Below are 18274 nucleotides of genomic sequence, written 5' to 3' on the forward strand. Positions count from 1 at the left end.
TCACAGGACAGATGAGAATATTCTGCTCTATGTAATAGCTGCACATCACAGGACAGATGAGAATATTCTGCTGTATGTAACAGCTGCACATCACAACAGATGAGAATATTCTGCTCTGTGTAACAGCCGCACATCACAGGACAGATGAGAATATTCTGCTCTATGTAACAGCCGCACATCACAGGACCGATGAGAATATTCTGCTCTATGTAACAGCCGCACATCACAGGACAGATGAGAATATTCTGCTCTATGTTACAGCCGCACATCACAGGACAGATGAGGATATTCTGCTCTGTTTAACAGCTGCACATCACAGGACAGATGAGAATATTCTGCTCTATGTAACAACCGCACATCACAGGAAAGATGAGAATATTCTGCTCTATGTAACAGCTGCACATCACAGGACAGATGAGAATATTCTGATCTATGTAACAACCGCACATCACAGGACAGATGAGGATATTCTGCTCTATGTAACAGCTGCACATCACAGGACAGATGAGAATATTCTGCTCTATGTAACAGCCGTACATCACAGGACAGATGAGAATATTCTGCTCTATGTAACAGCTGCACATCTCAGGACAGATGAGAATATTCTGCTCTATGTAATAGCTGCACATCACAGGACAGATGAGAATATTCTGCTGTATGGAACAGCTGCACATCACAGGACAGATGAGAATATTCTGCTCTATGTAACAGCCGCACATCACAGAACAGATGAGAATATTCTGCTCTGTGTAACAGCCGCACATCACAGGACAGATGAGAGTATTCTGCTCTATGTAACAGCTGCACATCACAGGACAGATGAGAATATTCTGCTGTATGTAACAGCTGCACATCACAACAGATGATAATATTCTGCTCTGTGTAACAGCCGCACATCACAGGACAGATGAGAATATTCTGCTCTATGTAACAGCCACACATCACAGGACCGATGAGAATATTCTGCTCTATGTAACAGCCGCACATCACAGGACAGATGAGAATATTCTGCTCTATGTTTCAGCCGCACATCACAGGACAGATGAGGATATTCTGCTCTGTTTAACAGCTGCACATCACAGGACAGATGAGAATATTCTGCTCTATGTAACAGCCGCACATCACAGGACAGATGAGAATATTCTGCTCTATGTAACAGCCGCACATCACATGAGAGATGAGAATATTCTGCTCTATGTTTCAGCCGCACATCACAGGACAGATGAGGATATTCTGCTCTGTTTAACAGCTGCACATCACAGGACAGATGAGAATATTCTGCTCTATGTAACAGCCGCACATCACAGGACAGATGAGAATATTCTGCTCTATGTTTCAGCCGCACATCACAGGACAGATGAGGATATTCTGCTCTGTTTAACAGCTGCACATCACAGGACAGATGAGAATATTCTGCTCTATGTAACAGCCGCACATCACAGGACAGATGAGAATATTCTGCTCTATGTAACAGCCGCACATCACATGAGAGATGAGAATATTCTGCTCTATGTTTCAGCTGCACATCACAGGACAGATGAGAATATTCTGCTCTATGTAACAGCCGCACATCACAGGACAGATGAGAATATTCTGCTCTATGTAACAGCCGCACATCACATGAGAGATGAGAATATTCTGCTCTATGTAACAGCCGCACATCACATGACAGATGAGGATATTCTGCTCTATGTAACAGCCGCACATCACAGCACAGATGAGAATATTCTGCTCTATGTAACAGCCGCACATCACAGGACAGATGAGAATATTCTGCTCTATGTAACAGCCGCACATCACAGGACAAATGAGAATATTCTGCTCTATGTAACAGCCGCACATCACAGCACAGATGAGAATATTCTGCTCTATGTAACAGCCGCACATCACATGAGACATGAGAATATTCTGCTCTATGTAACAGCCGCACATCACAGGACAGATGAGAATATTCTGCTCTATGAAACAGCCGCACATCACAGGACAGATGAGAATATTCTGCTCTATGTAACAGCTGCCCATCACATGACAGATGAGAATATTCTGCTCTATGTAACAGCCGCACATCACAGGACAGATGAGAATATTCTGCTCTATGTAACAGCTGCCCATCACAGGACAGATGAGAATATTCTGCTCTATGTAACAGCTGCCCATCACATGAAAGATGAGAATATTCTGCTCTATGTAACAGCCGCACATCACAGGACAGATGATAATATTCTGCTCTATGTAACAGCCGCACATCACAGGACAGATGAGAATATTCTGCTCTATGTAACAGCCGCACATCACAGGACAGATGAGAATATTCTGCTCTATGTAACAGCTGCACATCACAGGACAGATGAGAATATTCTGCTCTATGTAACAGCTGCACATCACAGGAAAGATGAGAATATTCTGCTCTATGTAACAGCCGCACATCACAGGACAGATGAGAATATTCTACTCTATGAAACAGCCGCACATCACAGGACAGATGAGAATATTCTGCTCTATGTAACAGCCGCACATCACAGGACAGATGAGAATATTCTGGTCTATGTAACAGCGGCACATCACAGGACAGATGAGAATATTCTACTCTATGAAACAGCCGCACATCACAGGACAGATGAGAATATTCTGCTCTATGTAACAGCGGCACATCACAGGACAGATGAGAATATTCTACTCTATGTAACAGCCGCACATCACAGGACAGATGAGAATATTCTACTCTATGAAACAGCCGCACATCACAGGACAGATGAGAATATGCTGCTCTATGTAACTGCTGCACATCACAGGACAGATGAGAATATTCTGCTCTATGTAACAGCAAAGAGAAGGAGATCCAGCTCAACGAAATAGTGAAAAATCCATAATTTATTTCACTCAAAATACAGTGTTTCCTCTATGTACAGACAGATGAGAATATTCTGCTCTATGTAACAGCCGCACATCACAGGACAGATGAGAATGTTCTGCTCTATGTAACAGCCGCACATCACAGCACAGATGAGAATATTCTGCTCTATGTAACAGCCGCACATCACAGACAGATGAGAATATTCTGCTCTATGAAACAGCCGCACATCACAGGACAGATGAGAATATTCTGCTCTATGTAACAGCTGCCCATCACAGGAAAGATGAGAATATTCTGCTCTATGTAACAGCTGCACATCACAGGACAGATGAGAATATTCTGCTCTATGTAACAGCCGCACATCACATGAGACATGAGAATATTCTGCTCTATGTAACAGCCGCACATCGCAGGACAGATGAGAATATTCTGCTCTATGTAACAGCCGCACATCACAGGACAGATGAGAATATTCTGCTCTATGTAACAGCCACACATCACATGACAGATGAGAATATTCTGCTCTATGTAACAGCCGCACATTACATGTCGGATGAGAATATTCTGCTCTATGTTACAGCTGCACATCACATGAGACATGAGAATATTCTGCTCTATCTAATAGCCGTACATCGCAGGACAGATGAGAATATTCTTCTCTATGTAACAGCCGCACATCACAGGACAGATGTGAATATTCTGCTCTATGTAACAGCTTCACATCACAGGACAGATGAGAATATTCTGCTCTATGTAACAGCCGCACATCACAGGACAGATGAGAATATTCTGCTCTATGTTACAGCCGCACACCACAGGACAGATGAGAATATTCTGCTCTATTTAACAGCCGCACATCACAGGACAGATGAGAATATTCTGCTCTATGTAACAGCTGCACATCACAGGACAGATGAGAATTTTCTGCTCTATGTAACAGCCGCACATCACAGGACAGATGAGAATATTCTGCTGTATGTAACAGCCGCACATCACAGGACAGATGAGAATATTCTGCTCTATGTAACAGCCGCACATCACAGGACAGATGAGAATATTCTGCTCTATGTAACAGCCGCACATCACAGGACAGATGAGAATATTCTGCTCTATGTAACAGCCGCACATCACATGAGACATGAGAATATTCTGCTCTATGTAACAGTCGCACATCACAAGACAGATGAGAATATTCTGCTCTATGTAACAGCCACACATCATAGGACAGATGAGAATATTCTGCTCTATGTAACAGCCGCACATTACATGACGGATGAGAATATTCTGCTCTATGTTACAGCCGCACATCACATGAGACGTGAGAATATTCTGCTCTATGTAGCAGCCGCACATCAAGAGACAAGAGAATATTCTGCTCTATGTAATAGCCGTACATCACAGGACAGATGAGAATATTCTGCTCTGTGTAACAGCTGCACATCACAGGACAGATGAGAATATTCTGCTCTATGTAACAGCCGCACATCACAGGACAGATGAGAATATTCTGCTCTATGTAACAGCTTCACATCACAGGTCAGATGAGAATATTCTGCTCTATGTAACAGCCGCACATCACAGGACAGATGAGAATATTCTGCTCTATGTAACAGCCGCACATCACAGGACAGATGAGAATATTCTGCTCTATTTAACAGCCGCACATCACAGGACAGATGAGAATATTCTGCTCTATGTAACAGCTGCACATCACAGGACAGATGAGAATATTCTGCTCTATGTAACAGCCGCACATCACAGGACAGATGAGAATATTCTGCTTTATGTAACAGCCGCACATCACAGGACCGATGAGAATATTCTGCTCTATGTAAGACTAGGTTCACACTAGCGTTGCGCCGCCCTGCGTCGGCGACGCAACGCGCGACGCACGTAAAAACGCGCGCAAACGCGCGCAAAAACGCGCGCGTTTTGCGACGCGTGCGTCGTTTTTGACGAAAATCGGACGCACAGAAAATGCTACAATGTAGCGTTTTCTTGCGTCCGACGCTAGCGTCGGAAACGACGCACGTGGCAAAAACGCCACCAAAACAACGCACGCGTCCCCTATGTTAAACATAGGGGCGCGTCGCCGCTGCGTCGCCGCTGCGTCGCCGGCGCAACAGCGACGCACATTGGCGGAACGCCAATGTGAACGTAGCCTAACAGCCGCACATCACAGGACAGATGAGAATATTCTGCTCTATGTAACAGCCGCACATCACAGGACAGATGAGAATATTCTGCTCTATGTCACAGCTGCACATCACACGACAGATGAGAATATTCTGCTCTATGTAACAGCCGCACATCACAGGACAGATCAGAATATTCTGCTCTATGTAACAGCTGTATATTACAAGACAGATGACAATATTCTGCTCTGTGTAACAGCCGCACATCACGGGACAGATGAGAATATTCTGCTGTATGTAACAGCCGCACATCACGGGACAGATGAGAATATTCTGCTATATGTAACAGCCGCACATCACAGGAAAGATGAGAATATTCTGGTCTATGTAACAGCGGCACATCACAGGACAGATGAGAATATTCTACTCTATGAAACAGCCGCACATCACAGGACAGATGAGAATATTCTGCTCTATGTAACAGCCGCACATCACAGGACAGATGAGAATATTCTACTCTATGTAACAGCCGCACATCACAGGACAGATGAGAATATTCTACTCTATGAAACAGCCGCACATCACAGGACAGATGAGAATATTCTGCTCTATGTAACAGCCGCACATCACAGGACAGATGAGAATATTCTGGTCTATGTAACAGCGGCACATCACAGGACAGATGAGAATATTCTACTCTATGAAACAGCCGCACATCACAGGACAGATGAGAATATTCTGCTCTATGTAACAGCCGCACATCACAGGACAGATGAGAATATTCTACTCTATGAAACAGCCGCACATCACAGGACAGATGAGAATATGCTGCTCTATGTAACTGCTGCACATCACAGGACAGATGAGAATATTCTGCTCTATGTAACAGCAAAGAGAAGGAGATCCAGCTCAACGAAATAGTGAAAAATCCATAATTTATTTCACTCAAAATACAGTGTTTCCTCTATGTACAGACAGATGAGAATATTCTGCTCTATGTAACAGCCGCACATCACAGGACAGATGAGAATGTTCTGCTCTATGTAACAGCCGCACATCACAGCACAGATGAGAATATTCTGCTCTATGTAACAGCCGCACATCACAGACAGATGAGAATATTCTGCTCTATGAAACAGCCGCACATCACAGGACAGATGAGAATATTCTGCTCTATGTAACAGCTGCCCATCACAGGACAGATGAGAATATTCTGCTCTATGTAACAGCTGCACATCACAGGACAGATGAGAATATTCTGCTCTATATAACAGCCGCACATCACATGAGACATGAGAATATTCTGCTCTATGTAACAGCCGCACATCGCAGGACAGATGAGAATATTCTGCTCTATGTAACAGCCGCACATCACAGGACAGATGAGAATATTCTGCTCTATGTAACAGCCACACATCAAATGACAGATGAGAATATTCTGCTCTATGTAACAGCCGCACATTACATGTCGGATGAGAATATTCTGCTCTATGTTACAGCTGCACATCACATGAGACATGAGAATATTCTGCTCTATCTAATAGCCGTACATCGCAGGACAGATGAGAATATTCTTCTCTATGTAACAGCCGCACATCACAGGACAGATGTGAATATTCTGCTCTATGTAACAGCTTCACATCACATGACCGATGAGAATATTCTGCTCTGTGTTACAGCCGCACATCACAGGACAGATGAGAATATTCTGCTCTATGTAACAGCCGCACATCACAGGACAGATGAGAATATTCTGCTCTATGTTACAGCCGCACACCACAGGACAGATGAGAATATTCTGCTCTATTTAACAGCCGCACATCACAGGACAGATGAGAATATTCTGCTCTATGTAACAGCTGCACATCACAGGACAGATGAGAATTTTCTGCTCTATGTAACAGCCGCACATCACAGGACAGATGAGAATATTCTGCTGTATGTAACAGCCGCACATCACAGGACAGATGAGAATATTCTGCTCTATGTAACAGCCGCACATCACAGGACAGATGAGAATATTCTGCTCTATGTAACAGCCGCACATCACAGGACAGATGAGAATATTCTGCTCTATGTAACAGCCGCACATCACATGAGACATGAGAATATTCTGCTCTATGTAACAGTCGCACATCACAAGACAGATGAGAATATTCTGCTCTATGTAACAGCCACACATCATAGGACAGATGAGAATATTCTGCTCTATGTAACAGCCGCACATTACATGACGGATGAGAATATTCTGCTCTATGTTACAGCCGCACATCACATGAGACGTGAGAATATTCTGCTCTATGTAGCAGCCGCACATCAAGAGACAAGAGAATATTCTGCTCTATGTAATAGCCGTACATCACAGGACAGATGAGAATATTCTGCTCTATGTAACAGCCGCACATTACATGACGGATGAGAATATTCTGCTCTATGTTACAGCCGCACATCACATGAGACGTGAGAATATTCTGCTCTATGTAGCAGCCGCACATCAAGAGACAAGAGAATATTCTGCTCTATGTAACAGCCGCACATCACAGGACAGATGAGAATATTCTGCTCTATGTAACAGCCGCACATCACAGGACAGATGAGAATATTCTGCTCTATGTAACAGCCGCACATCACATGAGACATGAGAATATTCTGCTCTATGTAACAGTCGCACATCACAAGACAGATGAGAATATTCTGCTCTATGTAACAGCCACACATCATAGGACAGATGAGAATATTCTGCTCTATGTAACAGCCGCACATTACATGACGGATGAGAATATTCTGCTCTATGTTACAGCCGCACATCACATGAGACGTGAGAATATTCTGCTCTATGTAGCAGCCGCACATCAAGAGACAAGAGAATATTCTGCTCTATGTAACAGCCGTACATCACAGGACAGATGAGAATATTCTGCTCTGTGTAACAGCTGCACATCACAGGACAGATGAGAATATTCTGCTCTATGTAACAGCCGCACATCACAGGACAGATGAGAATATTCTGCTCTATGTAACAGCTTCACATCACAGGTCAGATGAGAATATTCTGCTCTATGTAACAGCCGCACATCACAGGACAGATGAGAATATTCTGCTCTATGTAACAGCCGCACATCACAGGACAGATGAGAATATTCTGCTCTATTTAACAGCCGCACATCACAGGACAGATGAGAATATTCTGCTCTATGTAACAGCTGCACATCACAGGACAGATGAGAATATTCTGCTCTATGTAACAGCCGCACATCACAGGACAGATGAGAATATTCTGCTTTATGTAACAGCCGCACATCACAGGACCGATGAGAATATTCTGCTCTATGTAAGACTAGGTTCACACTAGCGTTGCGCCGCCCTGCGTCGGCGACGCAACGCGCGACGCACGTAAAAACGTGCGCAAACGCGCGCAAAAACGCGCGCGTTTTGCGACGCGTGCGTCGTTTTTGACGAAAATCGGACGCACAGAAAATGCTACAATGTAGCGTTTTCTTGCGTCCGACGCTAGCGTCGGAAACGACGCACGTGGCAAAAACGCCACCAAAACAACGCACGCGTCCCCTATGTTAAACATAGGGGCGCGTCGCCGCTGCGTCGCCGCTGCGTCGCCGGCGCAACAGCGACGCACATTGGCGGAACGCCAATGTGAACGTAGCCTAACAGCCGCACATCACAGGACAGATGAGAATATTCTGCTCTATGTAACAGCCGCACATCACAGGACAGATGAGAATATTCTGCTCTATGTCACAGCCGCACATCACAGGACAGATGAGAATATTCTGCTCTATGTAACAGCCGCACATCACAGGACAGATCAGAATATTCTGCTCTATGTAACAGCTGTATATTACAAGACAGATGACAATATTCTGCTCTGTGTAACAGCCGCACATCACGGGACAGATGAGAATATTCTGCTGTATGTAACAGCCGCACATCACGGGACAGATGAGAATATTCTGCTATATGTAACAGCCGCACATCACAGGACAGATGAGGATATTCTGCTCTATGTAACATTGGCACATCACAGGACAGATGAGAATTTTCTGCTCTATGTAACAGCCACACATCACAGAACAGGTGATAATATTCTGCTCTATGTAACAGCTGCACATCACAGGACAGGTGAGAATATTCTGCTCTATGTAACAGCCGCACATGACAGGACAGATGAGAATATTCTGCTCTATGTAACAGCCGCACATCACAGGACAGATGAGAATATTCTGCTCTATGTAACAGCCGCACATCACAGGACAGATGAGAATATTCTGCTCTATGTAACAGCCGCACATCACATGAGATATGAGAATATTCTGCTCTATGTAACAGCCGCACATCACAGGACAGATGAGAATATTCTGCTCTATGTAACAGTCGCACATCACAGGACAGATGAGAATATTCTGCTCTATGTAACAGCCGCACATTACATGACGGATGAGAATTTTCTGCTCTATGTAACAGCCGCACATCACAGGACCGATGAGAATATTCTGCTCTATGTAACAGCCGCACATCACAGGACAGATGAGAATATTCTGCTCTATGTAACAGTCGCACATCACAGGACAGATGAGAATATTCTGTTCTATGTAACAGCCGCACATTACATGACGGATGAGAATTTTCTGCTCTATGTTACAGCCGAACATCACAGGACAGATGAGAATATTCTGCTGTATGTTACAGCCGCACATCACAGGACAGATGAGAATATTCTGCTGTATGTAACATCTGCACATCACAGGATAGATGAGAATATTCTGCTCTATGTAACAACTGCACATCACATGACAGATGAGAATATTCTGCTGTATGTAACAGCTGCACATCACAGGACAGATGAGAATATTCTGCTGTATGTAACAGCCGCACATCACAGGACAGATGAAAATATTCTGCTCTATGTAACAGCCGCACATCACAGGACAGATGAGAATATTCTGCTCTATGTAACAGCCGCACATCACAGGACAGATGAGAATATTCTGCTCTATGTAACAGCCGCACATCACATGAGACATGAGAATATTCTGCTCTATGTAACAACTGCACATCACAGGACAGATGAGAATATTCTGCTCTATGTAACAGCCGCACATCACAGGACAGATGAGAATATTCTGCTCTATGTAACAGCCGCACATCACAGGACAGATGAGAATATTCTGCTCTATCTAACAGCCGCACATCACAGGACAGATGAGAATATTCTGCTCTATGTAACAGCCGCACATCGCAGGACAGATGAGAATATTCTGCTCTATGTAACAGCCGCACATCACATGAGACATGAGAATATTCTGCTCTATGTAACAGCCGCACATCACAGGACAGATGAGAATATTCTGCTCTATGTAACAGCTGCACATCACAGGACAGATGAGAATATTCTGCTCTATGTAACAGCCGCACATCACATGAGACATGAGAATATTCTGCTCTATGTAACAGCCGCACATCGCAGGACAGATGAGAATATTCTGCTCTATGTAACAGCCGCACATCACAGGACAGATGAGAATATTCTGCTCTATGTAACAGCCACACATCACATGACAGATGAGAATATTCTGCTCTATGTAACAGCCGCACATTACATGTCGGATGAGAATATTCTGCTCTATGTTACAGCTGCACATCACATGAGACATGAGAATATTCTGCTCTATCTAATAGCCGTACATCGCAGGACAGATGAGAATATTCTTCTCTATGTAACAGCCGCACATCACAGGACAGATGTGAATATTCTGCTCTATGTAACAGCTTCACATCACATGACCGATGAGAATATTCTGCTCTGTGTTACAGCCGCACATCACAGGACAGATGAGAATATTCTGCTCTATGTAACAGCCGCACATCACAGGACAGATGAGAATATTCTGCTCTATGTTACAGCCGCACACCACAGGACAGATGAGAATATTCTGCTCTATTTAACAGCCGCACATCACAGGACAGATGAGAATATTCTGCTCTATGTAACAGCTGCACATCACAGGACAGATGAGAATTTTCTGCTCTATGTAACAGCCGCACATCACAGGACAGATGAGAATATTCTGCTGTATGTAACAGCCGCACATCACAGGACAGATGAGAATATTCTGCTCTATGTAACAGCCGCACATCACAGGACAGATGAGAATATTCTGCTCTATGTAACAGCCGCACATCACAGGACAGATGAGAATATTCTGCTCTATGTAACAGCCGCACATCACATGAGACATGAGAATATTCTGCTCTATGTAACAGTCGCACATCACAAGACAGATGAGAATATTCTGCTCTATGTAACAGCCACACATCATAGGACAGATGAGAATATTCTGCTCTATGTAACAGCCGCACATTACATGACGGATGAGAATATTCTGCTCTATGTTACAGCCGCACATCACATGAGACGTGAGAATATTCTGCTCTATGTAGCAGCCGCACATCAAGAGACATGAGAATATTCTGCTCTATGTAATAGCCGTACATCACAGGACAGATGAGAATATTCTGCTCTGTGTAACAGCTGCACATCACAGGACAGATGAGAATATTCTGCTCTATGTAACAGCTTCACATCACAGGTCAGATGAGAATATTCTGCTCTATGTAACAGCCGCACATCACAGGACAGATGAGAATATTCTGCTCTATTTAACAGCCGCACATCACAGGACAGATGAGAATATTCTGCTCTATGTAACAGCTGCACATCACAGGACAGATGAGAATATTCTGCTCTATGTAACAGCCGCACATCACAGGACAGATGAGAATATTCTGCTTTATGTAACAGCCGCACATCACAGGACAGATGAGAATATTCTGCTCTATGTAACAGCCGCACATCACAGGACAGATGAGAATATTCTGCTCTATGTAACAGCCGCACATCACAGGACAGATGAGAATATTCTGCTCTATGTCACAGCCGCACATCACAGGACAGATGAGAATATTCTGCTCTATGTAACAGCCGCACATCACAGGACAGATCAGAATATTCTGCTCTATGTAACAGCTGTATATTACAAGACAGATGACAATATTCTGCTCTGTGTAACAGCCGCACATCACAGGACAGATGAGAATATTCTGCTGTATGTAACATCTGCACATCACAGGATAGATGAGAATATTCTGCTCTATGTAACAGCTGCACATCACATGACAGATGAGAATATTCTGCTGTATGTAACAGCTGCACATCACAGGACAGATGAGAATATTCTGCTGTATGTAACAGCCGCACATCACAGGACAGATGAAAATATTCTGCTCTATGTAACAGCCGCACATCACAGGACAGATGAGAATATTCTGCTCTATGTAACAGCCGCACATCACAGGACAGATGAGAATATTCTGCTCTATGTAACAGCCGCACATCACATGAGACATGAGAATATTCTGCTCTATGTAACAACTGCACATCACAGGACAGATGAGAATATTCTGCTCTATGTAACAGCCGCACATCACAGGACAGATGAGAATATTCTGCTCTATGTAACAGCCGCACATCACAGGACAGATGAGAATATTCTGCTCTATCTAACAGCCGCACATCACAGGACAGATGAGAATATTCTGCTCTATGTAACAGCCGCACATCGCAGGACAGATGAGAATATTCTGCTCTATGTAACAGCCGCACATCACATGAGACATGAGAATATTCTGCTCTATGTAACAGCCGCACATCACAGGACAGATGAGAATATTCTGCTCTATGTAACAGCTGCACATCACAGGACAGATGAGAATATTCTGCTCTATGTAACAGCCGCACATCACATGAGACATGAGAATATTCTGCTCTATGTAACAGCCGCACATCGCAGGACAGATGAGAATATTCTGCTCTATGTAACAGCCGCACATCACAGGACAGATGAGAATATTCTGCTCTATGTAACAGCCACACATCACATGACAGATGAGAATATTCTGCTCTATGTAACAGCCGCACATTACATGTCGGATGAGAATATTCTGCTCTATGTTACAGCTGCACATCACATGAGACATGAGAATATTCTGCTCTATCTAATAGCCGTACATCGCAGGACAGATGAGAATATTCTTCTCTATGTAACAGCCGCACATCACAGGACAGATGTGAATATTCTGCTCTATGTAACAGCTTCACATCACATGACCGATGAGAATTTTCTGCTCTGTGTTACAGCCGCACATCACAGGACAGATGAGAATATTCTGCTCTATGTAACAGCCGCACATCACAGGACAGATGAGAATATTCTGCTCTATGTTACAGCCGCACACCACAGGACAGATGAGAATATTCTGCTCTATTTAACAGCCGCACATCACAGGACAGATGAGAATATTCTGCTCTATGTAACAGCTGCACATCACAGGACAGATGAGAATTTTCTGCTCTATGTAACAGCCGCACATCACAGGACAGATGAGAATATTCTGCTGTATGTAACAGCCGCACATCACAGGACAGATGAGAATATTCTGCTCTATGTAACAGCCGCACATCACAGGACAGATGAGAATATTCTGCTCTATGTAACAGCCGCACATCACAGGACAGATGAGAATATTCTGCTCTATGTAACAGCCGCACATCACATGAGACATGAGAATATTCTGCTCTATGTAACAGTCGCACATCACAAGACAGATGAGAATATTCTGCTCTATGTAACAGCCACACATCATAGGACAGATGAGAATATTCTGCTCTATGTAACAGCCGCACATTACATGACGGATGAGAATATTCTGCTCTATGTTACAGCCGCACATCACATGAGACGTGAGAATATTCTGCTCTATGTAGCAGCCGCACATCAAGAGACATGAGAATATTCTGCTCTATGTAATAGCCGTACATCACAGGACAGATGAGAATATTCTGCTCTGTGTAACAGCTGCACATCACAGGACAGATGAGAATATTCTGCTCTATGTAACAGCTTCACATCACAGGTCAGATGAGAATATTCTGCTCTATGTAACAGCCGCACATCACAGGACAGATGAGAATATTCTGCTCTATGTAACAGCCGCACATCACAGGACAGATGAGAATATTCTGCTCTATGTAACAGCCGCACATCACAGGACAGATGAGAATATTCTGCTCTATTTAACAGCCGCACATCACAGGACAGATGAGAATATTCTGCTCTATGTAACAGCCGCACATCACAGGACAGATGAGAATATTCTGCTCTATGTAACAGCCGCACATCACAGGACAGATGAGAATATTCTGCTTTATGTAACAGCCGCACATCACAGGACAGATGAGAATATTCTGCTCTATGTAACAGCCGCACATCACAGGGCAGATGAGAATATTCTGCTCTATGTAACAGCCGCACATCACAGGACAGATGAGAATATTCTGCTCTATGTCACAGCCGCACATCACAGGACAGATGAGAATATTCTGCTCTATGTAACAGCCGCACATCACAGGACAGATCAGAATATTCTGCTCTATGTAACAGCTGTATATTACAAGACAGATGACAATATTCTGCTCTGTGTAACAGCCGCACATCACGGGACAGATGAGAATATTCTGCTGTATGTAACAGCCGCACATCACGGGACAGATGAGAATATTCTGCTATATGTAACAGCCGCACATCACAGGACAGATGAGGATATTCTGCTCTATGTAACATTGGCACATCACAGGACAGATGAGAATTTTCTGCTCTATGTAACAGCCGCACATCACAGGACAGATGAGAATATTCTGCTGTATGTAACAGCCGCACATCACAGGACAGATGAGAATATTCTGCTCTATGTAACAGCCGCACATCACAGGACAGATGAGAATATTCTGCTCTATGTAACAGCCGCACATCACAGGACAGATGAGAATATTCTGCTCTATGTAACAGCCGCACATCACATGAGACATGAGAATATTCTGCTCTATGTAACAGTCGCACATCACAAGACAGATGAGAATATTCTGCTCTATGTAACAGCCACACATCATAGGACAGATGAGAATATTCTGCTCTATGTAACAGCCGCACATTACATGACGGATGAGAATATTCTGCTCTATGTTACAGCCGCACATCACATGAGACGTGAGAATATTCTGCTCTATGTAGCAGCCGCACATCAAGAGACATGAGAATATTCTGCTCTATGTAATAGCCGTACATCACAGGACAGATGAGAATATTCTGCTCTGTGTAACAGCTGCACATCACAGGACAGATGAGAATATTCTGCTCTATGTAACAGCCGCACATCACAGGACAGATGAGAATATTCTGCTCTATGTAACAGCTTCACATCACAGGTCAGATGAGAATATTCTGCTCTATGTTACAGCCGCACATCACAGGACAGATGAGAATATTCTGCTCTATGTAACAGCCGCACATCACAGGACAGATGAGAATATTCTGCTCTATTTAACAGCCGCACATCACAGGACAGATGAGAATATTCTTCTCTATGTAACAGCTGCACATCACAGGACAGATGAGAATATTCTGCTCTATGTAACAGCCGCACATCACAGGACAGATGAGAATATTCTGCTTTATGTAACAGCCGCACATCACAGGACAGATGAGAATATTCTGCTCTATGTAACAGCCGCACATCACAGGACAGATGAGAATATTCTGCTCTATGTAACAGCCGCACATCACAGGACAGATGAGAATATTCTGCTCTATGTCACAGCCGCACATCACAGGACAGATGAGAATATTCTGCTCTATGTAACAGCCGCACATCACAGGACAGATCAGAATATTCTGCTCTATGTAACAGCTGTATATTACAAGACAGATGACAATATTCTGCTCTGTGTAACAGCCGCACATCACGGGACAGATGAGAATATTCTGCTGTATGTAACAGCCGCACATCACGGGACAGATGAGAATATTCTGCTATATGTAACAGCCGCACATCACAGGACAGATGAGAATATTCTGCTCTATGTAACAGCTGCACATCACGGGACAGATGAGAATATTCTGCTCTATGTAACAGCCGCACATCACAGGACAGATGAGAATATTCTGCTTTATGTAACAGCTGCACATCACAGGACAGATGAGAATATTCTGCTCTATGTAACAGCCGCACATCACAGGACAGATGAGAATATTCTGCTCTATGTAACAGCCGCACATCACAGGACAGATGAGAATATTCTGCTCTATGTCACAGCCGCACATCACAGGACAGATGAGAATATTCTGCTCTATGTAACAGCCGCACATCACAGGACAGATCAGAATATTCTGCTCTATGTAACAGCTGTATATTACAAGACAGATGACAATATTCTGCTCTATGTAACAGCCGCACATCACGGGACAGATGAGAATATTCTGCTGTATGTAACAGCCGCACATCACGGGACAGATGAGAATATTCTGCTATATGTAACAGCCGCACATCACAGGACAGATGAGGATATTCTGCTCTATGTAACATTGGCACATCACAGGACAGATGAGAATTTTCTGCTCTATGTAACAGCCGCACATCACAGGACAGATGAGAATATTCTGCTGTATGTAACAGCCGCACATCACAGGACAGATGAGAATATTCTGCTCTATGTAACAGCCGCACATCACAGGACAGATGAGAATATTCTGCTCTATGTAACAGCCGCACATCACAGGACAGATGAGAATATTCTGCTCTATGTAACAGCCGCACATCACATGAGACATGAGAATATTCTGCTCTATGTAACAGTCGCACATCACAAGACAGATGAGAATATTCTGCTCTATGTAACAGCCACACATCATAGGACAGATGAGAATATTCTGCTCTATGTAACAGCCGCACATTACATGACGGATGAGAATATTCTGCTCTATGTTACAGCCGCACATCACATGAGACGTGAGAATATTCTGCTCTATGTAGCAGCCGCACATCAAGAGACATGAGAATATTCTGCTCTATGTAATAGCCGTACATCACAGGACAGATGAGAATATTCTGCTCTGTGTAACAGCTGCACATCACAGGACAGATGAGAATATTCTGCTCTATGTAACAGCCGCACATCACAGGACAGATGAGAATATTCTGCTCTATGTAACAGCTTCACATCACAGGTCAGATGAGAATATTCTGCTCTATGTTACAGCCGCACATCACAGGACAGATGAGAATATTCTGCTCTATGTAACAGCCGCACATCACAGGACAGATGAGAATATTCTGCTCTATTTAACAGCCGCACATCACAGGACAGATGAGAATATTCTGCTCTATGTAACAGCTGCACATCACAGGACAGATGAGAATATTCTGCTCTATGTAACAGCCGCACATCACAGGACAGATGAGAATATTCTGATTTATGTAACAGCCGCACATCACAGGACAGATGAGAATATTGTGCTCTATGTAACAGCCGCACATCACAGGACAGATGAGAATATTCTGCTCTATGTAACAGCCGCACATCACAGGACAGATGAGAATATTCTGCTCTATGTCACAGCCGCACATCACAGGACAGATGAGAATATTCTGCTCTATGTAACAGCCGCACATCACAAGACAGATGAGAATATTCTGCTCTATGTAACAGCCGCACATCACAGGACAGATGAGAATATTCTGCTCTATGTCACAGCCGCACATCACAGGACAGATGAGAATATTCTGCTCTATGTAACAGCCGCACATCACAAGACAGATGAGAATATTCTGCTCTATGTAACAGCCACACATCATAGGACAGATGAGAATATTCTGCTCTATGTAACAGCCGCACATTACATGACGGATGAGAATATTCTGCTCTATGTTACAGCCGCACATCACATGAGACGTGAGAATATTCTGCTCTATGTAGCAGCCGCACATCAAGAGACATGAGAATATTCTGCTCTATGTAATAGCCGTACATCACAGGACAGATGAGAATATTCTGCTCTGTGTAACAGCTGCACATCACAGGACAGATGAGAATATTCTGCTCTATGTAACAGCTTCACATCACAGGTCAGATGAGAATATTCTGCTCTATGTAACAGCCGCACATCACAGGACAGATGAGAATATTCTGCTCTATGTAACAGCCGCACATCACAGGACAGATGAGAATATTCTGCTCTATTTAACAGCCGCACATCACAGGACAGATGAGAATATTCTGCTCTATGTAACAGCTGCACATCACAGGACAGATGAGAATATTCTGCTCTATGTAACAGCCGCACATCACAGGACAGATGAGAATATTCTGCTTTATGTA

Source organism: Ranitomeya imitator, chromosome 1, assembly GCF_032444005.1.
Source record: "Ranitomeya imitator isolate aRanImi1 chromosome 1, aRanImi1.pri, whole genome shotgun sequence".
Taxonomy (NCBI): domain Eukaryota; kingdom Metazoa; phylum Chordata; class Amphibia; order Anura; family Dendrobatidae; genus Ranitomeya; species Ranitomeya imitator.